We start from the raw sequence: 26,115 nt of genomic DNA, 5'->3' as shown, positions 1-26,115 counted from the left end.
ATACAGAATTTTTAAGGCCATGGAACAACTCCCTTGATAGTTTCATATATGCCTGAACTGCAGGGAATGTAAGTTGCAGATTTCCATGGTCTGCCTCTTCAATTTCAAACATTTTCATATATGCCAAAAAATCAGCAGCAGAGTCGAGCAGAATACTCAAATTCACTAGTAATGCTTCAGAACTGTCACCCTTTTTCATTATCCATTTAATTATTCTCTTTCCCCTATAGGAATTCCCATATACAAAACTGATCTAGCAAACACTCAATATCGCTTCCCTTTCTAAAAATGAGAATCACATAAATGATCATGTAATATTTTTGCCCTGGCCACCAGGAAGCTCAGAACCAAATTTATTGCTGAGTCACTGAGAGGGAATTGTGGCCTTTCCTTGATGCTAGAGGTTTACTTCAGTTTCATTGAGCTCTTCCACAACATATTCCAAAATGACACAATTCATCTGTAAAAAGAGGCCATGATTTGTGTGACCATATAATTATTGTGCAAACTGGACACTTTTAAAAATGAAAGGCGACAAAAAGTTAATGACATACTTTTTTTTAATTGAAGTATGTCAGTTTACAATGTTTTGTCAATTTCTGGTGTACAGCACAATGTCCCAGTCATGTGTATATATATATATATAAATATATTTCTTTTCATATTCTTTTTCATTAAAGATTACTACAAGATATTGAACATACTTTTTTGAGATATCATGCCTTATATAGAGTCATATGTAAATGAACCTTCCATAGCTCCATGAGACAAATTTTCATCTTATTTCAAAGTCTTATTTCAAAGACTTCCATTTTTTTTTTTTTGTAATATAGTCAGTTTACAATGTTGTATCAATTTCTGGTATACAGCATAATGTTTCAGTTATACATGCATATACATATATTCATTTTCATATTCTTTTTCATTATAGGTTATTACAAGATATTGAATACGGTTCCCTGTGCTAAACAGAAGAATCTTGTTGTTAATCTATTTTGTATTTACTAGCTAATATTTAAGACACTAATGGACTTACTTATCTATAAGAAACAGATTAGAAACAGATTCAGAGACAGTAAACACACTTATGGTTACTGGGAAAAAAAGGAGTGGGAAGGAATAAATTGGGAGTTCAAGATGTGCAAATACTGACTTCCAACTTTCTAGGAAAATGCTGATGCTTTTTTGATGGGTTTGAGTCTCTGGTTGCAACATCACTCTGCTCCCTTCCTTACTCGTATGAAGCACAATATATGATTTCACCGTTTGTTTTTCCTGCCCTAGGATATAATTTTGTTCCATTAATGGATTGAACGAAACCAACCAACCAAACATCATCATCGTTATCAACAGTGACAACGGTAACAAAGTACCTTTATTGACATTTTCAAAACTGGTCTTAAAATACAAAGACCTCATCCTTTATTCAAGGCTTAATATGTCAGACACTTGGCCAAGTACTTTGCCTATATATCTTATATATTTTACTCTTCCACACAGATCTCTGGTATAAATATTTTTTCCTAGTTTTGCAGAGGTGACATTTGGGGATCAGAAAGGGAAAGTTATTTTTCCAGGGTCACACAGCATGTGCATGGTTGAATGGGGAGTTTATCACCTGATGGTTTTCCGCCAGAGCCAGTATTTGTAATTACTAAGCTCTCTTACATCAGTAAGGTAAGCAGTTTTGTTTTTTTTTTTTTAAACCAATCATGTTTCTTATCAGCATAGCCGCTGACTCAATCATAGAGTTGGAGAGGGGACTGCATTGTTTCAGTAATTATTAACTTAGGAATTGCAACTTGAAAAGAGGCTTGTTCAGGCCAGAGACATGATTCACAGCAAATTAAAACCCCTTATCTACCATTGATTGTGAGTCCTCCTTGCAGACAAGTTCCTGTCCTTTGTCAGGCAGAGAGGGAAAGAGTGTTTGGTGGCACTGGGTGAAGATCCTCAGGTGGCAGGAATAGAAAAGGTGACTTTTTCTCCTGTGGGAGAAAATGTTTCTCAACACAGCTGAGGCTGTGAGGTTCTCTGGATGCAAAGGTCATCGAGGGCTTCTCTCCTTCTCATGGTCAACAGTCAGTTTTCTAAACAGTAGGAGAACAGGGTCTGATCAGACCCATCTCCCTCTTCCTCTCTTTTTCCTGCTTGATTTTTCCCTTATTTTTCCCCCCAATCTCTTTCCTCCAGGATCCCTCTAAGCTGTGTCGCTGCAAAGGGAAGTTGCTAAGATGCTTCTGCTCCTATTGGCCTTAGCTGATTTTCCCTCAGTGCCAGGCAGTCCCTCACCCAAGACAAACTGCAAGCCCCTCACCTGTCCTTGGTTCTTTTCAACCCGTCAACTGCACAGGCAGAATTCAGCCCTGTCTGTTTCCCCAAGGAACCTCAGAAGTCAACAGTCTGTTTTGAACCATGCTGCTTCTCCCTGCCCTGCCAACATTTCTCTGATTCTTTCTTTGGTATTTTTAGCCCACTTTTCCCTAGCCTCATAATATTTGGTATTTGAATTTTGTTCTTATTAAAGATTTTTAAATTTAAAAAATAAAAATTAAATTTTGTCATTATTTTGTTTTTATTTGTCCCATTATGTTGACTGTTGTTTCTCTTTATCCCGATTTTGGCTTTGCTCTTCTGGACGAGATTTGCATGGATGTACTGGAAACATCCCCTCCATATGGCAAGCTCAGAGCTCATCCCTCTTAGGATTCTCTTGTAGAAAACATCTGTCTCTCTTGCATATTCCTCAGGATGGTCCTGGAGAATCTAGGCAATAAGAGCGGGTTGTCATAATGGGTAACAGCAGAACTTTCAACTAACATCAATTTAATTTCATATCAATATGACCTTAAGAATATGGACATCTTTCATAGAGCTAAACAAATAGCAAAACCCACAGTCAATGGGTTATCTAGACAATAAAGACAGTTCTGGAATAACTCCTGACCCCTGTGCACCACAAACTCACAGGCACATAGCAAAATAATCGAGGCAAAGGAAGACTTAGTGAAAACTAATAAAAACTCTCTTACTGTACAACAAGTCTGTCTTCTCTTTTCCTTCCAGAAAGACCATTGTTTTAGCACAGCTTTTATTCGGAATTCTATTTCATTTGGCCGCCTTATATGCAAAAACAGCAATGGCCATAAACACATATTTCGTGATGTAATTGTTCTTTCTCCAGAGAAATGGCTCCTTTGGTATCCAGGGAAAAAGGAGGCAAACGTGGCTTTGAACTAGTTTCTCTGCTCAGCACATCGCTGTGCTGGCTCCATTGCACACACGGAGCTCTGGAGGGAGCGCGTCCTGACGCGTGAGAGCGGCCGAGGCACTTCGCTCTGTTCCTGAAACTAACACAGCATTGTAAACCCAGCATCCTTCAATGCAAATTCAAAAATTAAAATAAAGTAGATGAAGATGTCATTGAAACAAAACAAAACAAAACAAAAAAGAAGCTGGTTTGGAGTTCATGCCTGGAGACCTTGATGTGTGACCCAGAGGAAGTTATTTAACCACAACTGAAAAACAGAGCTGATGGGAACACCTTTCAGAGAAGACTGAGATGAAAGGCTCACTGAGACAAAAGTCTGGAAATCATAATGGTTGGCAACCAAACCCGACTGCGATGATTACGGCAATCATTATTAATCTCTCTGCAGGTGAGCGGATGCAGGGCTGTGGCTGAGACGCTCACATGTCTGAGTGGGAGGCCTCCACGTGGGTGTCTTCCTCACTTTTTCTAAGAAAGCGGGGAGAGGATTTGAAGCCCCTTCTCCTCATAACCTGTGTGAAGTCACCCACACTGCATGATTGCACTGGCCGTAAGCTCCCGCCAACTTACCCGGGCGTCATGGAGAGAGTAAGAAAACCTGCTCCAGAAAACCTGGTCCCGTTCCCAGCTCCACCTCCTACTACCTGTGGGACTTTGGACCAATTATTCTGCTCTGTGAATCCCCAGTTTCTTATCTGCAGAATAGAATGATACTTCTCTGTGCAGCTTATTTGTAGATAAATATGACTGTGCATTTCCAGAACCAGGGGCAGAGACCAGAGTTCATTTCACTCGTTCAGCAACTACGTGTTACGCTCCTCCTGCGTGCCAGGCATTGTGCTAGGATCCTTGAGTGACAGCTGGGAGGAGGTCCCCTGCTCCCTTGGAATTTGGAATTACTGGAATATTACAAATGTGTTCAGAGAATATGAGAAATTTCCCTTTTCCTTTCATTGCTTCATATGGGAATGCTTTACAATTTCTGATGGCTTTGGCCTTTTAATGTCTGTACTCAGCCCCACAGGTGAACCTCAAGTCCAGCGTGCCTCAGGCAAAGCGATTATCTTAAAGCCAGGATGTTGAGAGAAGTAGTTTCAAGCTTGAGGGAGTCCTGAGGTGGGAGGGAGCACAGAGAACATGGCAAAGAGGGTTCTTTCGTGGGAGCACTTGGGGAGCTGCCAAATTTCTAATAAGAAATGAATTTGCCTTTATTTAAAGAGGGGAACGGTAATTTCCCACACTTAGGAGGAAGAAAAGACTGTCTGTCCTCTGGCTTTGGTACCAGCACTGCCTCTCCGGGAGGGTAGCTAGAATGGGGAACAAAAGTGATGAATGCAGGCCTAGCCTTAGACAACTTCCTAGACAAGTGAAAACAGAAGGGAGAAAAGTGTGCACTACTGGAAGGAATGAACTCGAATCCAAAAAAGTGCACCGCACCGTAGCCTTGCACACGCGCCGTGTAGTGTGGGCTGGAAGGTTAGAGAGAAGACGGGGCTAGTTCTGCTGATACTTAACCCCAGACACGGCCGGATGCCTGGAGGTCAGCGCCTCTCTCTCTGTCTGCCTCTCTATTCTCCCCAGAGTCCCCCGCAGTTAGGTTGGGACACATGCAACTGGGCTCCGGTCAATGGTGTGTGTACAGGGTGACTACTTCAATGACTCAAGTGCCTTCTTAGGTACCAGCTCCTGTTCTCAGCCTTGGGGGCTCAGCAGGAAACACGACAGGCATAAACTTCTGCCCTCACGGTTCTTATGTATCCTGGGAGGGTGAAGCAGACAAGGGACATGGAGAATAAGTAAAATCTATAGTAAAATATGTGATTAAATCAAATATATAAACATTCATTCGTGTATAGCTTATATATAACTTATTAAATATACATAAAAATAAATTTTATATATAATTTCCTAAGTAGAAATAAAACTATACATATGTATGTATACATATGATATATACGTGGGTGTGTGTGTGCATATATGTTACAAAATATAGAGATAGTGGTAACTGCTAAGCCAAAATAAATTAGGTAAGGATGATCTGAAATACCAGGAGAACAATTTTAAGGAGGGTGTCCATAGAGGTCTTGCAGAGAAAGTGAAATCTGAGCAAAGAGGTGAAGGAAGAGAGGGTTCTAGCCATGCAGAGAGCTGAGGAAGGAACATTCCACAGTTTCCACAGAATGTGAGGAGGCTGGGGGCTAGAGTGAAGGGTATCATACAATAAGAAAGGAGACCAGGGAGGGGACAGAAGTTTGGGTCATCTGTGGCCTCAAAGGCCACTTCAAGGTTGTTGGCTTGTAGTTTGAGAGAAATGAGGAAGCCGCCACATGAGGCATGAGATGAGACGCACTTCTTAGAACCTGAGACTCATTCAGGTTGCTGTTTTGAGGACACACTGAGAGGGACTTGGGGGACAGAAGCAGAAAGACCAGTGTGGAGGCTTTTCCCAAGTTTCAATTAACAGACAAGACTGACTTGGACCAGGAGGTGGGACAGGAGGAGGATGATGGGATCAGATCTAGATGTACTTTAAAGGTAAACCAATAGGATTTGCAGATGCACAAAATGTGGGAAGTGAGCATAAGGCAGAGTCAAGGGTGATGCCAAAGCTTTCGCCTGAGCAGTGGGAGGGTGGAGCTGCTCTCAGGGAGATGGGGAAGGCTACAGGAGGACTATGCTTGGGGAATATCAAGAGCTCAAGTTCAAGACAGCCAGTGGATCCAAAGTGTGGGGTGGAGGTCCAGTTGGGAGACACACACTTAGAGGTCAGCAGTGATAGAAGTCATCACGTCCTCCAGACTGTACCTAAAGCCATAAGGCTGAATGGGGTCACTTTCTGTTCCTTTGTCCTGGGTGGTTGAGTCACAGGTGCAGTGGCAGAAAGGGAATGAGTCAGCTCGAAGCGCAGGGATTCGTGGACGGAGAATGACCTTAGAGGCCGCCCACCTCCTGGGGAAAATTTTCTGGACTTCCCAGCAGACCCCACAGAGCATTAAAATAAACACACACAAACCAGAACCAAATAGTAAAACAAAAACACTTTATGGGAATTTTACCAAGTAAAAAATTTAGATAAATTATTGACTAGATTGCTTGATAACCACAGGCGGAAGGTGCGCCTTACTGCCCTGAAACTGGCATGTGTAATGGTAAGTGTGAATGTTCTGGTGATTCATCCACTTTCCCCAGTCATAGGTCATCTGGGAACTCTGGGGCCGTTCTAATGCCAGTCTTAGTTCACAGGTACTTCCAATAAATTGAAACAGAATTCTTTCTCCATTGAAAGCTGAATGATAACTTAACAGGTTAACATAGAAGTCAATAATTCAATGCATGCATAGGCCAGGCAGAAAACGCTTAAATGGGCACGCCCTTGGACAGGAAGGGTAGAGGTCGTGGCAGTTTACAGGTAACAGTAGTGAATACCTAGCTGAGTGTTTACATGCGGAGATAGACCCTCAATTTTCTGCAAATATTCAAGGGTCTAGAAACCTGGATTTTACGTGGGAAGGCTTTCAATACCGGCATTTCTTTGATCACACATTGTGCACACGAAGTAAAGCAGGCCTCCTGTCTAGTTGATGCTGATTGGACACATTTTCTACCACTAGTTGTCCGTTTCTGCACAACCATTTATTGAGAAACTCTCTGTGGATACAAGTGAGTCAGACCTGCAGGATTCCCACCTAGCAGGGGAGGTAGCCAGATGGACAAGTGGTAGGGACACCTTGGGTCTGTAAAAGATGGGCTTGAGGCAATATGGGAAGAGCAATTATCTCTACAGGGACGAGCCACCGAAGACATCACGGAAGAAGTGGGATTTGAGTTAAACCAAACTTGAGGGATGAAGGGATGTTAAGGGGTTAGAAGTTTGCCAAACTATTGCGTTTGGTTAGTTAATTCTTAATGCCTAACTGTACTAATCTATTGTCAATGAGAGCAGACCACTTATCTGTTATTTTTCATTAAGATCTATGATCCATTTCAGCCACTCACTACAGCTTTTTTTTAACAGTTCTATTGAAGTGTAATGAACATAGCATACAATTCACTTATTTAAAGTTTATTATTCAAAGTATTTTAGTATATTCACAGCACTGGGCAACCATTACCACAATCTAATTTTGGAAGGCTTTTGTCCCTTCTAAAACAGATCCTATACCCATTAAGAGTCATTTACCATTTTCTCCTCCTCAGCACTAGACAACCATTACTGTACTTTCCATCTTTTTAGTTCGGGCATTTCATAGAAATGGGATAATCCAATATACGGTATTTGGTGACTGCTTTCAGTTAGCACAGTTTTTCCAAGGTTCATCTATGCTGTAGCATGTATTAGCCCATTGTTTCTTTTCATTGCCACATACCATTTTACTAAACGAATATAACACCTTTTACTTACCCATGCATCAGCTGATGGACATTCAGGTTGTTTCTAATTTTGGGCTATCATGAATAATACTGCTGCTATGAACACCTGTGTACAAGCATTTGTGCAGCTATCTGTTTTCTTCTCTTGGGTCTATATCTAGGAGGGGATTGCTGGGTCACATATAACTATGTTTACCATTTTGAAGAACTACCAAATGTATTTTACAGTGGCTGCACCATTTTACATTCCCAACAGCAACGTATGAGGGTTCCAGTTCCTCCACATCCTTACCAACACTTGTTAACATGTCTTTTTGACTGTAGTTAGCTTATTGGTGTGAAATGGTATCTATTGCTTTGATTTGCATCTTTAATAACTGTTGACCTAGAGCAAAAAGACTGTCAGTTATTTCCCAAGCAAAAATGTGTTTACTCAGGATCAGCAAAGAATTGCAATGTGGGACCTGCAACCACAGGGAGTCATATGCAAGTCTGTGCCACAGGGAGAGGAAAACTCATTTAAAGAAGGAAAAAGGAAGTTGAGAGGATTATTGTAAACAAAAAGTGCACTGGAGGAATCGCAATCTTGAAGTATTGTGGCTTTTCGTTGGCTGAGTTGTGAAAGTCTTTTATTGGCTGAGCTCTTCCCAGGCAAGAAAAGAAAGTCTTTCTTCTTCCTGTTGGACCCCGCTATCATTGCAGCACATGAGAGCTCCCCCCTCTGGCCTCTCAACCCTATTTTAACTGAAGTTTCTGTTTATTCATTTTTCGTAACATAATGTAAATAATATTTTCATGTAGTTATTGGATATTTGTATATATTCTTTGGAAAAATAACTACTCATTTCCATTCCCATTTTTAAATTACTTTATTTTTCTCTTACCTAATGAGTTTTAGGAGTCTTTTATATATTCTATTTAAGAGTCCCTTATCAGATATGATTTGTAAATATTATCTCCCATCCTGTGGGTTGACTTTTCACTTCTTGGTGGTATGGTTTGCATTACAAAAGCCTTTAATTTTGATGATAATAAATTTAATTTTTTAATTTATTGCACTTGCGTAGTACCTAAAAAAAAATAACATAGCTTAACTAAGTCATAGAGTTACGTTTTTATTTTATTCTAATAATTTTATGGTTGTTGCTTTTTTCATTTAGGCTTATAATAAATTTTACGTTAATTTTAATGTGTGTTGTGAGGTAGGAATCTAACTTTATTCCCTTGCATGTGTCTAAGAACCATCTGTTGAAAAACCTATTCTCTCTCCATTAAATTTTTCCATACCTTTGTTGAAAATCAACTGAATATAAATGTAAGGACTTATTTCTGGACTCTCAATTTGGCTCCATCGACATATATGTTTATCCTATGCCTGCAGTACACGTTGTAGATTACTTTAGCTTTGTATTAAGTTTCTAAATAAGGAGTTATTAATCCTCCAACTTTGTTTTTTTAAGTTTGCTCTTCCTAGTCTTACTATCTTGCAATTTCACATGAACTTCAGGGTAGACTTGTCAATTTCTGCAGAAAACAAAACAAAACAAAACAAAAACAAAGCAGCTGGGATTTTGATAGGAATTGCATTCAATATGTAGACCAATATGGGAGCATTGCCATTTTAACAATATTGCCTTCCATTCCATGACAATGGATGTCCTTCCATTGATTTAAATATTCTTTAACTTCGTTCAACGATTTTTCATTATTGTTGGTACCCAAGTCTTGCATCTAATGTTAAATGTGCACCTAAGTGTTTTATTCTATTTGATGCTAGCTGCTTTCTTAATTTTGTTTTTGGAAAACCTGTCATTAACGTGTAGAAATACAATTAATGTACGTATACTAATCTTGTACCACGCAGCTTTTGTGATCTCATTTATTAGTTCTTGTTGTTTTTAGCAATTTTGTAGGGTTTTCCATACACAAGATTATGTCACCTGTAAATAGAGGTAGTCTTAATTCTTCCTTTCCAATTTGGGTGCATGCTTTTTATATTCTTGTCTAATTACGCAGGCTATAATGTCTTGTATGATATTGAACAAAAGTGATGAAAGTAGACTTATTTCTTTTTGTCTTGTTTCTGATCTCAAGGGGAAAACATTCAGTCTCTCACCATTAAATATGATGTCAGCTGTGGGTTTTTCTTAGATGCCATTTAGCGAGTTGAGTATGTTCCCTTCTATTTCTATTTGTCAAGTATTTTTATTAAGAAAAGGTATCTAATTGCTCACCATCCATAACTAACAAACAATAACATTTTTGTTGTAGTCACTTGATTTTTTCCAGTTTTATTGAGTTATAATTGACATACATCTCTGTATAAATTTAAGGTGTACAACGTAATTTGACTTACATACACCATGAAATGACTATCATAATAAGTTTAGTGAACATCCAGCATCTGAAGTAGATACAAAATTAAAGAAATAGAAAAAAGGTAGATGTTATTCCCTTATGATGAGAACTCCTAGGATTTACTCTCTCAAGAACCTTCATATGTAACAAGCAGCAGTGTTAATTATATTTATCATGTTGCACATTACATCCCTAGCACTTGTAATTGGAATTTTGTTCCTTCTGATTGCCTTCATCCAATTCCCTTTTCCTCTATTCTCACTTCTAGTAGCTACAAATCTGATCTCTTTTCTATGAGGTTTTTTTTGTTTGTTTCTGAAGTATAATTGACCTACAACACTGTGTTAGTTTCTGTGATACAACATAGTGATTCAGTGTTTCTATTTATTTCAAAATGATCACCACAATCAGTCTAATTATCACCTGTCACCATACAAAAATATTACATAATTATTAACTATATTCCTCACATTGTGCATTTCATACTTGGGACTCAATAGTCATTTTGTATTAAAAAATTTTTAGTGTAAGTCATCCTGATAATTATTTTAACAAATATCATTTATGTCCCTTAATTTTCATATCATGAATTTGTTGCATGTTCCCCCACCCATGTCTGTATATTTTTACATTTTCTGTATATGTGCATAATCCATAGTATTGTTTACCTGTGTTTTAATGTTTATAATATGGCATATAATTGCCTACAACAATTTATATTTTTACCCATCATTGTATATTTTTAATATCTTCTAGGCTGATGCAAAGAGTGATTATTTTATTTAAGTGCTGCATAGTTTTCTCACATGAATAGTCTTTATTTTATTTATTCATATCATTATTGATGGACATTCAGATTTTATTCTTGACTCATTACTTTATAAGCAATTACTGCTGTGAGATTGGTGCACATGTCATTTTATAAGTATGAGCTTGAGTTTCTAGAGTACATACATGGAAGTGGAAAAGTGAAATTTTGAAGCTTGTGTATTTTCAAATTTACTAAATATTACCAGATTATTCTCAAAAGTATACAAATTTGCCCTTTGAATGACAATGGCCTTTTCATGCACCTTTACCTGCAGGAATTGCAGGACTGACATCTGTGCCTTTGAGGTGATCACAGGCTAGAGCAGCTCTGCCCATTGGAAATTTCTGGGATGAGGGAGCTGTTCTTAATCTACACTGTCAAGACAGTAGGCAGTAGTCACACATGCCACTGAGCAGTGGAAATGTGGTGAGCGTAACTGAGGAGCAGCATCCTGAGTTGAACTGAAATTTAATTTTAAATGTATACAGCCACATGAAACTGGGGGAACCAGATTGGACAGCAGAACTCTAGATGGCGAGAAGAGATCTTCCAACACCAGTAGCGTCTGACAAGTGTCGACTGGGAGAGGCACACTGAATACTACAAATGCTCAGAGGAAGGAGAGACCACTGTAGGGGAGTCGGGGGTAACCTGGGAAGGCAAGGTTTGAATTAGGAGTAAGATTTGTGTTGGGGGAGAAGTCTGGGCAAACCAGTCTGTTATTAGCCACTAAAAGTGACAATTATGGCAACTCTATACAAAATGGGTAACAATTTTTGATATAATGTCAAGTGAAAAAATAAAAATAAAAATTAGTTGTGATACGATACTTGTAAGATGTTTAATGTAGACAAGAATTAAAAATATATATGTATACATATGTATGAGTGTGTTAAAATGGAAACTTTAAAAATCATTGCTTAATTTTTCAAACTGCCTTACTTTATAATATCTTCTTCCTTTTTAAAAATTGGTAGATTCTGTGAATTTATAAGAACAGTTAATTTAATGAACACTTAAGAACCAGATTTATCTGTAGTTATAAGGTAATCTTCTTCAGGTGAGAAAGTCCAAATATAATCTTGACTTCAATAGCAGAATTTCTGAATGCAGAAACAAATAGAGAAAGATTGCTAAAAATTCCTGACTCTGTGTATCCTTCAGCAAAACCTTATTATGGCACATTATGGATTGATTATTCTAAACTACCTGCTGTGATCTTAGTCAATATAAAGTGCGAATTATTTAGGAAGCAGGTTCTGTTCTTTCTTATAGGAACACAAGGCAGCCACTAGTTCTCTCCCAAGTAAAAAAAAAAAAAAAAAAAAACTGAACTCTCCCCACTCCAAAAAAAAACCCCAAAAATCTGATAGAAAACATGCACGTTAAGATTTTTAATTTAATCGTTCCCTTCTCTTTGGTCTTTGCATAGTCAAAGGGAAGGGGAGATTTGGTACATCGTACCAAGTGGTTTGAGGAAAAATACTTAATTCCTTGACGATTTTGGGCACCCAGCTATTGTTTTGGTTAGTCAAAAAAAAAAAAAAAAAAAAAAAAAAAAAGAAGGAGAATGGATTTTTTTCAATGAAAAATCTCAAACTTGCAGAAAAATTGTCAACGTAGAAGAAAGAACTGACGCGGCGTCTGCCCTGAGTTCTGTTGGTATATATTTCCCCTAAACAAGAATATTCTTCTATATAAACGATAACAATGTCATTGAAATCAGGAAAGCAATCTTGATACATTATTACAATCTAATCTTCAAATTCCATTGCAGTTTTCCAAACGTTCCAATAATGTCCTTTGTAAGTGAAAGGGTATGATTCAGAATCACATGTTGCCCCTGGAACAAGTCATTCTTTCCTCAAAGTTCAAGCTCTTGACCCTTTTGAAGATTGCAGGCCAGTTATTTTTACACTTGCCTCGATTTGGATTATCTAATATGGCCTCATGTTTAGTTTCACATTATACATTTTTAGCAGGAGTATCTCAGAATTGATGCTGTGTTCTCCTCGCTGCGTCTGTGAGGCTTGTGTTCCGCACGATGGCTCCAGAGAGTTCTTGCCCCGCCATGCTGTTCTTACAGTGTGCTGTAGACTCCCCTCCTACTGAGAGGGGGATCTGTGGTTCTCTTCCCTTGACACGGGGCTCCTGTGACCAGGAAGGGACTGATGCAATGTATCCGCCAAAGTCAGCTCATAAAAGCAAGGTAGCTTCCTGCTGGTGCGTTTGGGATGCTCACCCTTGGAACTCAGTCTCCATGCCCTGGGGAATCAGAGAGGCCATACGAAGTGGCCATGAGTAGGTATTCGGTCTGAAAGCCACAGGTGAGATGCCAGCTGACAGCAAGCATTAACTCCCAAGGTCTCATTAATGTCCTTTACAGGTGAGTAAGTCTTCAGCTGATTCCAGTCTTCAGGCACTGGATCATCTCCAGCCTTCGTTTTTCCTCTGCTGGGGCTTCAGACCTCATGAAACTGAGACAAGTCATTTCTCCAGAGCTCAGCTCTGGGCCGTCATGGCTCTCCCAAGTGGGTCTGGATGCCAGTGCCATTCTGTCCCACCTCATGGCTTCCGGATTGAATTGTTTGGGAAGGAAAGAGGAGGGAAGAAGAAGAGCAATAAGATTAGGGAGCTGATAAATCATAGTCGTATTCTGGCATTGTCATCTATAAGCAGTCATCTTTGGCTCCCTGCTAAACCAGACTCTCAGTGTCCTTCCCTGCGAAGTGTGGGTGACGGTGAAGGTACCTCTCTCTTGATACTGCTGTGAATACTGCAAGCTAATATCTGTCCGCTCCTCCTACCTTCCCACCCACCTGACACAGGTTAGCCTGTTCCTAGACAGCAGGAAGTTTGTACTTATTTTTAATACCTACTGTGTGCTTAGTTCATGGTGAGCATTCCATAAATATCATATAATGAACAAGTCAGTAGTACTAAAAATCTTTATAAACTGTAAAACACTGTAGGAGTGACAGCTAGGACTAAGGAACAAAGATTTCTAACCCTCTGAAATAGTTATTTATTAATATATATTATATATATATATATATAAACTATTTTTGAAACTTAACTTCTCGTACAATCCCTGGCACATGCTAGGTGCTCAATAAATGTGAATAATAAGATAAATGGGTGTAGGGATGGATGAACAGATGAATAAGTCAATGATCAGTAGATGTTTATAAAAGGAGATATTCTGGTCTGATTTAATTTTTGCACCTTGTACAGATGGGAACCCCTGAGGGTCTCATGTGAATTACATGAGGGAGGTGCTTGGCCAGCCACACAGTACAGAGCTGATGAGAGATTTGCCAGTTCCTCAGCTGAGTGGGTTGTTTGGATGTCATAAACGGAGAGTTTAGATTCAGAAGTTTTATCTAGTATAAGAAAGAAAATGTGATTATTATACTGGTAATTTGTGCAACTGTTTTGCATTGTATTACATGATAAAGTCTAAATTTCCAAGGATGGTATTCCAGGGGCTTTCCCATCTGGCTGCAACCTATATCTCCAGCTTCATCGGGCATTTCCTATCATCTCCCTTCCCCTCTATTTTATATATGATTATGAGTTGAATATTTATCTTTTCTTGGCAGTTGTCTTCTGTTGCAAAGTGGAAATAACTTCCCTGAACGTCTCATTGCTGAGACTCAAATGATACAGAGCATAACCATCAGTAAACGTAATTTCATCTATGAAATATTTAGTGATTATCTAACTCATGCCATAAACTGCCAAAGGCACCAGGGATGAACATCTCGTAACCCTCATCCTCACAGTGAAGTGAGAAACAAAAGCATTAGAAAGGTCATGCCCAATGAAACACTGTACGTGCTATAACCTGCATTGTCGGTGTTGTTGGCACACAGCTGGGTGTTACTACTTTTTATGCAACAAATGTTTATTGAGCCCCTACTATGAGCTAATCTAGTTGTTGACATAAACATAGTTGAAAAGGTATGATGTCTGTTTTTTTCATAGAACTTACTTATTTTAGTGCAGTTCGTAAGCAATAAATAATCAAATAGATACATGATGTAATTACACTTGGCGATGAACACCATGAAGAAAAATAAAGGAGAGTAAAGGGATGGGACTAATGGGAGGTGGGGACCGGTTTGCTTCTCTTAGGAAAGAAGGGCTTTTTTGAGGAGAAATCTTTGACAATCAGAGATTTGCAAACAATGGCTCAGAGACTTGTAAATAATAAGGAGGAGATGGAGAGAAGAGGGAGTGATCAGGTCCTGAGGCAGGAATGTGTTCGTGAATTATAGGAACAGAAATATGTTCAGTCATCATCATGACTGAGTGGGGCGTGCGGCACGAAATGGAGCTGGAGATACCAGCAGGGTCCTGACCATATAAGATCTCATTCGTACTAACAGAGCTTAAATTTTGTTTATGATGTTACTGAGTATTTTTTTACTAGAGTTCTTAGTAGGGGGGGGTGTGACATAATTAATTTATATATTAAAATGAAAATATGGAAGAATATTTGATTTGCAATGTTGTATTAGTTTCAGATGTGTAGTAAAGTGATTCAGATATATCAGACACACACACACACAGATATATTCTTTTTCAGATTCTTTTCCATCATAGATTATTACAATATATTGAATATAGTTCTCTGTGCTATACAGTAGGTCCTTGTGATTTATCTAATAGTGATGTGTATCTGTTAATCCCAAACTCCTAATTTACCCCTCCCTTCCTCCTTTCCTTTTTGGTAAGCATGAGTTTATCTTCTGTGTCTGTGAGTCTATTTCTGTTTTGTAAATAAGTTCATTTGTATTTTTTTTTAGAATCCACATATCAATGATGTCATATGTTATTTATCTTTCTCTGTCTCACTTATTTCACTTAGTATGATGATCTCTAGGTACATCCATGTTGCTGCAAATGGCATTATTTAATTATACTTTTATGGTTGAATAATATTGCAATGTATGGAATGTTCTTTCTCCGTTCATCTGTCAATGGACATTTAGCTTCTTTTATAGAACACTGTAAATCAACTATGCTTCAATAAAAATAATAAAAACAAGAATAAAAGCAAATATAAACAGGAGGGGGGCAAGAATGAAGAATGTTGCATTGTCCAAAGAGAGCTTGAACTGAGGCAGTCATGGTGGAGATGAGAAACAGTCAAACTCACAATGCATCTTGAAAGTAACTGGAGAGACCTGTTATTTGACTGGATGTGAGAGTTAAGAACAGGTTTTTGACCTGGCCCATCAGTTAATAGGTAGGTAGTTGGATATACGAGTCTGGAACTTGGGAAGCGGTCAAGGCTGAAGATATTAATATGAGAGTTGTGGGTACATATATGATATATAAAACTGTGGGCTTGCTTACTTGGGAAAAATGTATGGTTAGAGGAGGGATGAGGGACAAAGGGCCAAGTCCAGAATACACCAGTATTTACAGGTGACGGAGGATGGGCAGACAGCAAAGGAGTCTGCAGAGAACAGACTGGCTTCTCAGAACACGAGAGACAATCAAGAGACTGTGCTTTCCTGAGCATCACGTAAGAACGCGTTTCAAGAAGGATGAACAGATGTGTCACTTTGTCCTGAGATTCTAAAATGGGGATTGATTTTGAATCGTTAGCTCTGCTAGCCTGGGTCACTCTGACAACTACCATATCATTGCAGTGGTGAGAACAAAATCCTCACTGCAGTGGGTTCAAAACAGAGTTAGAAGGTGAGGAAGAAATGAAAGTGAGGCTGGACAAGTGACTCCCTGCCTCAGGCCATTGGATCCCTCATCAGCTGTACTAAAATCAGCGAAAATGGTGATCAGAGGAATGATGGAGAGAGAGATGGTGACTGAGTGTCAAGTCTTCAGTGAGTGAAGAAGGATGACTGGATTGTGGCTGATGACTTCCACAAAGGGACGTAGGGTGGATATAATCCGAGGACATGTATTTTAGTGGGGCTTTCATGGAATTATTGACAGACAGGAGAAATGGTATCTTGCAGCAGCATGAGAAGCAAAAAGAGAATCTATGCCAACTTTGTGTCCTGCAGTACAAGGGGCTGTAGGAGAAAAAGAGCCACTGCTTTTGTGAGCTTCACGGAGCCTCAGGACGATGGACCAAAGGGCCCATGAATCAGGGGCAGCCAGGGAGGGCTTCATGGGGGAGGTGATACTTGGAGTGAACAGTGACGTGTGAATAGGGGCTTGTCAGGCAGGTGGCAAGGGAGGAACACTTCATGCAAAGAAAAGCATATGAATAACCTCAGGGCGCAGAGACAGCAGACAGTGTTTGGGACCATCAGCAATTTACTATGTGTAGAGAATTAACTAAGATAAAAACACACACGAGGAATGGAATGTAGGATAGGCAGCTGCTCAGGTAGCCAAGAGGCCTTTATACACACTTTGGGGAACTTTGCGACTATAAAGTGGTTTTATTTTTTTGTATGACTCATACAAAAATACTAGATACTAAATAATTTTTTTAATAAGTCAGTAAATACATCCAGCTAATATGAATCAAGGGCACACTATACGTTAGGTCCTAGGTTACATGCACACACTGACACATTTGCTTCTAACACCAAGTCCAGGGTAGGTGGTACCAGTGCCCTGATTTTACAGGTGAAGAAACAGACATAGAGACAGCACTTGTCTTGCTTCAGGTTAAATCGTGGGCTCGGACTTTAAACTTGGTAATTCCAACTCGAGAGCCAGATTTTGACCACATTACTGTCTGAATGAATCCCTATGGATGGATTATAAAATCAAACTAGGAATGGAGAGATCTGGGTCCTAATCTTAGATCTTTTACTCACAAGTGTGAGGGTAATACTTGTCCTCTTGAGAGTTCTGTAAGTGAATGCATTTACACTAGACTGGCATTTCCAGTACTTGTTCTGTGGAACAGGAATATTAAACCCTTGAGATGCTACCAGGTCTTCATTGAAAACTACTTCAAAGTCAAATAAGTTAGAAACAGAGCATTCTCTGTCCCATTCTTGGATAGGCACAGTGTGCCTTAGGACGCTAAAGGCTCTGACAAGGTCTGCAGCAAAGAAGCCAGTTAACGTTTAAACCAGCGCTAGCCAAACATATATGTCTGGTCATTTACCATTAGGAGAATCAATTGCCAAATCAACAGAAACAAACTAAAGACTGACACTGTGATCTGTGTGAGGCACTCGTAGGAGTGCAGCAAGGTGAGAAATTAAAAAGAAACACCCTTGAATTCAGAGGGGAGAGAAACTAACAAAAGCTTAGAAGTTGCTGTTTCATATCAGACACCTTACAAATGCAGCCTTACTTTATCCGCCTGTCAAACTGGTTGATAAATGTTCTTATCTTTATTTAAAAACAGGCCCAGAGAGGTCATGGGGTGTGTCTGAAGTCATCTATCTCCCAGAGTGGTAGAGAGGACATCGTAACATGTGACTGCTGGCTGCAAAAGCCATGCTTTGACCACTATAACATGGTGTTTCTCCACATGTGGTCATGGGGACAATATTCATAATTACAGTAATAACTCTCTGTTATATAAACCAGAGATCAGCAATCTTTCTCTACAAAGAGCCAGATGGCAAATATTTCAGACACAAGCTCTCTGTAGCAGCTACTCACATCTGCCCTGGCGGTACTTAGACAGCCCAGGTAAAATGTAAATGACTGGGCGGGGCTGGGTCCCGGAACCTTTCCTTTATGCAAACAGGTGGCCAGTTGGATTTGCCCTGCCGGCTGTAGTTAGCTGACCTGTGTCATGCAATGTTTGCAGTTTATAGTGCTCTCCTGCTTTTGGTCTACGTAAGCTTCCCAGGGTTGTGCAAACAAGGCTCTGCGATTCTGTTTTACAGATTAAGTGACCAGAGTTCAGGGAGGGAACGACTTGTCCATGTTGACAAAGTTGCTGGAGTAGCTTACACCGTCAGTGGACACTTGGAGAACAAATTTACACATATACACCACTCATTACTCAGTGGATTCCCTGAGGTCAATGGCCCCATCTTTTCATGTTTGTGTGACAAAGGACCTGGATGTAACGGGTATTTAATAGTTGAGAGGACAGAAGGTTAATAAAAGCACTTTTATTAATGGGAGAATATTCCAGTCCCTTCACTCAAAGAATATATTACTTTGATGTGGACGTTTAACATACATAGTAACGTTTCTTCGAGGGGTGTAAGTTATATGTGGGAGAACTGGAGGGTGGTGTTATGGCAGTAAGTTAAGAATACACAGAGCCTCATATTGATGGAGAAGACAAAGAATAAAAATTCTAAGCACCAGAGATAAGAACCCAAAATCCTAACAATATAGGGCCATTCAGGACAAATACAAATTAACCATCTACTTTAGACAGACCTGCCCTTTTTAATGTTCATAACCACTACCTTCCTCCAAGATTTACATTATGCTTCACTTATGCTGTTTAAGAGGCGATCAATACATTTAGAAAGAATTCCACTGAATATGTTTGTTATGATCGATGCCCATGATGAAAATAAACTCACTCACACATTTACGTGCTTGAGCTCTGGTGGGAGGTACTCTTGGACTTTGAGCTGAAGCTTCTGGAGTCTGCCCTGCACTGTCCGATGTGGAAGCCACAAGCCACGCGTGGCTGCTGGGGACTTGAAATGTAGCCAGTTCAGATGCAATGTCCCAGAAGGATAAAGACATAATGGATTTTGAAAACTTAGTACAAAGAAAGTAAAATATCTTTTTTATAATTTTTGTATGGGTTAAATGTTGAAATGATGATACTTTAAGTCTATTAGATTTTTTAAATCTGTTTTTTTTATTTTATCTTTTTTTCTTTTTTCTTTTTCTTTTTCATTTTTTTTAATGTGTCTGCTAGTAAATTTAAAACCACAGGTGTGGTTTGCATTATATTTCTATTGGATGATGCTGGTCTAGACAAATTGCTGCTTGAAGGCATTTACAGTCTTAATCGGGTAAGGATATTTAATATATGAAAAAGTTAGTGAATGTGGCCATGCATCACCATACACCAAACTACATATAGTATTTCTTGAGACAAGGCAGTGCTTTTTTTGATCTTGTTTTCTTTTTAACTAAAAGACATTTTCAACCTATTGAAGGTCAGGATACCAGAGCACTGGACAGTGTATTTTTTGTTTTGCTTTGATTTTTTTTTGCCAAATCTTTCAAGTTTCTTCTTCCTTTCCAAGCAAAAAGCCAATATTATTCCCTTTTCTTTCCAATATACTCTTAGGATAGTAATAAAAACAATTGTAATGATATAAAATACTTTAAAAATGCCTAATAATTACTTAGCACTGGAGAAAATGCTTGACCTTCCATGTCTTATTATAAATGAAAATTGTTAGCTCCTCTATTAGAAGTCTTAACTCCTTGGGAGATAAGATATAGAAGGTCTAAGATATAGAAGGTCTGTGTTTTAAGATATAGAAGGTCTCGCAAATAATTACGGTGATTAGGTAATATTTGTTGGATAGAGACATCAATGAATACTGCACATAAACAGTGCTTCTCAGACCTGGAGGTATGTACAATGGAATGAGGTGGAGAGGGAGGTTTGCTCAGCAACCTGCCTGGGGAATGCAAGTTCAAGGTCAAAGCATACCGCACCTTCCCATAAAGCATACATTTTACTTAATGGTAGATAATTTAACCCCATTTTCATATCAAAGTATACATGGAAGTATTGTGGGGGAGACTTAAAATCTCATGAATTTTTATGACAGAACAGGTAAAGGACTTCAAAGGAATGCCATCCTCACTGCAGACTTTCCAAGGCTAAATTCTCAGCCTCTGACACCTTCACTCCTCGCCCACCAGCGGGTTCCCATCTATGCTTCAGTGGGCGAGTTCTCCCAGAGCTGCTCAAAGGAAGACACCAGCATCCCGATTAATGTAGAACCCACCGGCGGCCCACACTACACGGGGCACCGGGGCTCCTGCCGTGTTACCCGGCACTCCAAGGGGCTCATCAAAGCAGCAGTAACCGAAGGGCTTTCTTTGGGGTGTGGTGGGACAGAGAATTTTCTACCTTTCTGCTGTTAAGATCATGGTGATGTTGCAACATCAAACCCTGAACCTCCAGGACTGACAGTTACTCTTCCCAAAATTCTCACATTCTCCTCCGGGGCCTTGCCATCTCCTTTGGTAGCAACAAGCTGCCTTCCAGAGTTAATGTTCTCTTTTTAGTCCACGTGTCATCTTGTGTGCACGTGTCTTGCTTAAAAAAGCTAGACTCAGTGGGTTGGTTTAGCAAGAGGAAGATGTACATTGATTTCCTTCACACGGTGGTAGCCATGTGAGACTTCAGCCCAAATGCAGTGCCTGCCTTCCTTTCCCTCCCTCCCTCATTCTTCTTCTCTTCTCTCATGCAAGGAGGGGCTGCCTCTCTGACTGGTGAGCTTGTAGAAGGAGCTGGGCATCCTGGCACAGCCCACTCTCCACATGCATTCTGGTCTGCTCCCGGTGAGGCCCTGCAGGTGAGACCTGGAGTGCGGTCCAGGGTGAGCACCTGTCTACTTCAGGAGAAGCGTTAGCAAGCTCACCTGGCCACAGAGCTCAGTCCATGTCCTCCAACCCTGGCCTAACAGGCAACAAAACTGACTACGTGGATCTTCGCCTGTCTGATTCTTTTGTCTTTCTTAAGCTTGTTTCCAAACTCAGGAGGGAAAGAGGAGTGTTGTTGGCAGACTCCTCAATCTCCAGGGGACCTTGATTCTGGCATCAGGGGCATCAAAGAGGAGTGAACAGAGTACACTTAAGTCAGAAAATTGAGTTTATAGCAAACACCTGCTTTCCTTCTGCTTGGAATCTTAGGCTGCCATCTTGCTGGCTTCATTTGTGGCAGGGACATGCTTCAGACTGCCAGCTGGAACACACATACGGTTCCATGGGGTCCCGACCTCTAGGTCAGACTTACGAGAGCCTGGACTGTCAGAGCCAGTTTTCCGTCTGGGCCTTGCCGGTGCCCCCATGATTCACACCAGGGATGAACCCCCCTGCTGGAGAAATCATAGCCACGTGTCAGGAGAGGGTGGGAGGGACTCAGAAGGTGATTGCTGCAAGACAGTGGGGCCTTGGACAAAGGCAGGGATAGAGACAGGGACAAGTGACGTAAAGGTCTTTCTGTCTCTTTAAAGATCACCTTTAAGCTAACTGGGAATCTTGCTCTTCTGCTTATCTTTCTTCTCCCACCAAAACAATTCTCTGAATAGACAGTATTTCCGAAGGGTTTAAAGTAAAATTTTCTGAAGTGAATTCCAGGGGAAGAGGGGAGCAGAGACCAGAGACATGCGTTTGAAACGGGATGGTTTGAACGGGACCCCACTATGTACGTGTTACAAAACTTAAGCATCATAAGCATTAGTTATGCCATCTTACAGATTCCAAAATCCTCAGAGGTTGGAAACAATGTCAAAGATTCTTTGTCCACCAAAGAGAGTTAAGTGCACACGTGAACAGGAACACAGACCCATTGGCTAGCAGCTGCCATCTGTTACCAGATGAGGACCACTTTCCCCTACATTGTGAATGTAGCCTTCAGAAGGTTATTGCAGACCATCAGCATCAGCTCAGTGTGCAGCAACCTCACCTGGGGTCTCCCCACGGGTATGGTCAAAGCCAATGAAAGAATCAGATTCCCTGGGTCCAAACCAAGGCCCCTTTGACTTTCCGTATCTGCTAGAAAGTAAAATGTGGAGATCATACTTCGCATTAAGTAACATTAAATTTCAACTGAGCTTCTGTATTTTTTAACATGACTCTGAAATTTCTTATGCAATTCTTGATTATATATCTTTGTATGATTTAATGCTTAGCTAAAAGATTTCATCAAAGTATAATTGCAGAAAAAGTTTAACCAATGAATGAGGAAAATGTAAATAATAATCAAGGTAGAAAAGATTGATCTTTCTGCTGGGACAGTTTGTGCATTTAGAGGAATCTTTTATAAAGGGCAATAATAATTTCTATTTGGTTGTAAATGACAATAGAAAAAAAACATTAGCCTTTCATCTAAGGATTCAGACAGAAGACCTGAGATGCATAGGGCTCCAAATTACGGCATTACACTGTCAAAAGAATGTGTGTCTTGATCTTTCTACACAGAATTCCCTCCATGACCCCATTCTCTTCTTGTCTGTCATTCCATTTCTCCCATTTTCCCTCCTTTTAAAAATCATCACGTAGTAAAATGGACTTACTTTGGTGTACAGTTTTACGGACTTTAACACATGTATAGATTTGCTTAATCACCACCAAATCAGAATTCAAAACAGTCCTATCACCTAGAAAACGCCTATGTTACCCATCTGTAGTTATACCCTCCCCGAGCCCTAATACCCAGCAACCACTGATGTAGTCCCTTCTCTGCTTTCCTAAATTTAAAAATAAAATGAACTGAGTCTACAAAGTCTGTTAAAAAATCCTAAAAAGATAGGGGATATTCCAGAAATGCACATCAACCAAAGTCTAAAAGAATTAGATTAATTTTGCAAATCTTCTACTAGATTTTCGCAACTAGACATCCCCTTTCCCAATTTCTCCTAAGGATGCTCCACGATTAGTACTATTCGAGATGTGCTGATAGAGGTCAGCTAACTGCACACGACGGATGCCTTAGGGTGTCAGGGCTTACTTCTTTTGCAGAACCAATTGCAAAAATCTGCAAGATTTATTATTAAATAGTTAGAAACTTACATTAAAATAATTGCCATGCAGGCTGAATATGCAGGTGAAGATTTATGTACAAGGAGATTCATGAAAGAATGAAAAAGTGGAAAGAACTTACATGTCCAACAAAAGGGCAGGCCATTAATAAAATATGATATTTATAATGGTAAAAATTCTTTGCAGTTATTAAAATAAAATCTTAAAATATTACACAAGATAAAATGTGCTCATGATATATTGTGATATACTTTATTTTTTGGAGACCAGGTATTTATTGAGACAGAAGTATCTAAATACACTGTGAAGTGAAGGACGTGTATAGTTTAGTGAGTAAAAACAGGCATTGTTGGTGCATGTAAAATGTATGTCTAGTGGTGATCTTTGCAGAGACTTACGATGAATATTATTTTGTTCTTTATATCTTTTTTTTGTTTTGTTTTGTTTTCAAATGTTATGTAATGAACCATGGCAATCTTTATTTTTTCAACATGTCAACTTGTCCATTGTTAGCCCCACTTATTCAGTTGAACACTAATCTAGATGTTGCTATGAATGTATTTTGTAGATGTGATTAAAGTCCATAATCAGTCGACTTTAACTAAGAGAGGTTCCCCTAGTTAACCTGGGTGGGTCCACTGAATCAATTGAAAGGCCTTAAGAGCGGAGCTGAGGGTTCCCAGAGGAAAAAAATCTCATTGTAGAATATCTCCAGCTCCCGCCTGAAAGTTCCAGACTGCCCTTGTCACCTGTCCTGTAGATTCTGGACTTGCTTAGCCAGTCTCCACAACTACACACGCCAATACCTGCAATAAATCATCTCCTACTATGTATTTCTCCTACTGCTTCTGATTGTCTGGTTGAACCTTGACTGATATAATGGACTAGGAAGCACGTATGCAGGCACTCAGGTGTTACTCACTATTATTCTCTGGGGTGTTTCGAATTCTCCCTAGAAGCTGACCCTTAGAAGACAAGGAGTTTATTCAAAAGGTGATCCCAGACAGTACAAGTAGCAGAGAGGGGAAGTAAGACAAGGAAAGGAAATCAGCAAATAAATGTTAGATTGTCAAGCAAGTTAACCCTGTGGGCAATTAAAGAATGCAGTTGGGGAATTCTGGAACACAGGGCGAATTGCTTCAGGGTTATCTCAACCGAGCGGTGAGTGCAAACGAGTGCTTTCCCACCAACTCTTCAGCCATGATTGGGCAAGGAGGTTTCTGGGGGCATTCCCTCTGCTGCACTCAGGGCTTGCTCTGCTCCTCAGCACAGGACTCGCTAGCTTAGAAAAAAGATCCAGAAGGCAGTTGCAATGATGGTCTCTGTGGGTCTTCATTAAAGGCGGAGGCTGAGCAGAAGTTTCTGGGGAACATTAGTGGCATTTGCTGCATTTTCCTCATTTTTACAGATGAGGAAACTGAGGTCGAGCAGTTAATTAACTTACATAAGGTAAAACAGATGGTAAGACTCAAAATAGATGTGTCTTCAAAACCCTCTTAATTGTTTAGAACATATAAGAAATAAATTCCTTGCCCATAGCGATATCCATGTCAACAGAGAGTTAGGTCACATCAGCCTTTACTGTTCCTTTTGTTGGGTCACACTAAATTCTAGGAGTGCAGGCAATGCCTGTTTCCCTTTGAATTAACTCAGCTTCTTATACATCTCAGCCTCCAGCTTCTCTCTTTCCCTTTTGGTAAACACCTCAGGGTGTGCCTTGAGCATCTTAGCAGAGGCGGGAGAAGTCTGCAGTTGGAAGAGCGGGCGTCTGGGTGATGCTTCATAATGAGGACCTGAAAAGAGTATTGCACGTATTTTATTTCTCCCATGTCTTTTTTCACTTAGCAGGACGTTTATTTTGCCATTATTTTCTCTAACACTGTGCTCATCCACATCATTCTGGTAACGTCTAAGCAAACCTTTCACCACCGTGTGAGACATTTGCAGCACCTTTCTGAGTAATGTGCAAGATACCGTATGGAAGGAGAATGTGGAGGAGAAAAGAAATGACATTAGAGACCTACTGTGTGCTGTACACTAGCTAATGCACCTTCAATATTTAATCTTATTTAATAAGGTGAGTATTATCATTTCCATTATAGAGGTGAGGAAACTGGAGCTCAGGGAGACTGGACATCTTCATCAGGATATGCCGCTAACAAGAGGCTGAGCTGAGATTCAAACCCATGATGTTCATCTTCACTGCAAGTGTTCCATCAAGCTACACACAGTGCCTGACCCAAAGGGATCTGCTGACGGATGACAAACCAAGTTATACAAGAGATACAGAATGGTAGGGAAGATGCCAGAAGGGTGACCTGGGTCATTACCAAAGGAATAATTCAAATAAGTGTGTCATGAGTTTTCTATTAAGGGATCTAAGGAACATCTTTGCAGAGAAAGTGGAACTTAATCAGTGAGTAAAATGTAAAAATGGTAAAGTGAGCAAGGTGCAGAGAGGCCAGGAGCAGATGTGCAGTTGAGTCATGGTGTGTTTTTGGTTGGGTCCAGATGTTGCATGTGTGCACACCCTTCCTGGCTCGAGCAGTTGCAATCCCAGCTCACACAGTGGCTCTTCTCTGAAGCCTTCCTGTGTCTCCTGATGGAGGGGTTCTTGCTTCATCTGTGTTCCAGGAACATTCTCTCACAA

General features: G+C 39.9%; 1 long non-coding RNA gene across 1 annotated transcript; it reads right to left on the bottom strand.

The window, feature by feature from the left end:
• Positions 1-964: 964 nt before the first annotated feature.
• Positions 965-3,955, bottom strand: LOC141579416 (uncharacterized). Its single transcript, XR_012510709.1, has 3 exons — positions 3,842-3,955; positions 3,033-3,350; positions 965-2,766 (listed from the first exon to the last, which is right to left on the bottom strand). It is a non-coding gene; the product is annotated as an uncharacterized LOC141579416 (long non-coding RNA).
• Between the last annotated feature and the right edge of the window lie 22,160 nt (positions 3,956-26,115).

The sequence above is a fragment of the Camelus bactrianus genome, chromosome 2 (genome assembly GCF_048773025.1).
Source record: "Camelus bactrianus isolate YW-2024 breed Bactrian camel chromosome 2, ASM4877302v1, whole genome shotgun sequence".
NCBI classification, from domain to species: domain Eukaryota; kingdom Metazoa; phylum Chordata; class Mammalia; order Artiodactyla; family Camelidae; genus Camelus; species Camelus bactrianus.
Note: the sequence above shows the minus strand (reverse complement) of the source record. Positions and strands in the feature narration are given on the sequence as shown.